Raw genomic sequence first — 416 nt, 5'->3', positions numbered from 1 at the left:
CCAGCTTTTTTATTTTTGAGAAACGAATATTCAGTCCAGGTAAGTGCACGGACGCTTCCTACGGGCGCCCCTATTCCTCGCCTTAAGCGAGTGTAACTCCTGACTCGCTGAAGGGGGCGAGCAATATAGGCCGGCCCACGCGCGAGCGAGGCCACAGCCTGTTTTTCTTTTTTTACGTTTTCTGTTTTTTTTGCACTTTTGTTTATATGGGAAAACTCTACAAAAACATTTGGAAAAGTTGAATAAGTATTTGAAAAATGTTGAACAATTATTTGAAAAATGTTATCAAGCATTCAGGAAGATATTGAACAAGTATTTAAAAAATGTTAATGTAGCATTTGGAGAAATGTTGAACAAGTATTTGAAAAATATTTATCAATCACTTTATAAATGTTGTAAAAGTATTCAAAAAATGT

Source organism: Triticum dicoccoides, chromosome 1B (genome assembly GCF_002162155.2).
Source record: "Triticum dicoccoides isolate Atlit2015 ecotype Zavitan chromosome 1B, WEW_v2.0, whole genome shotgun sequence".
Taxonomy (NCBI): Eukaryota; Viridiplantae; Streptophyta; class Magnoliopsida; order Poales; family Poaceae; genus Triticum; species Triticum dicoccoides.
This window is presented reverse-complemented; position numbering follows the sequence as displayed.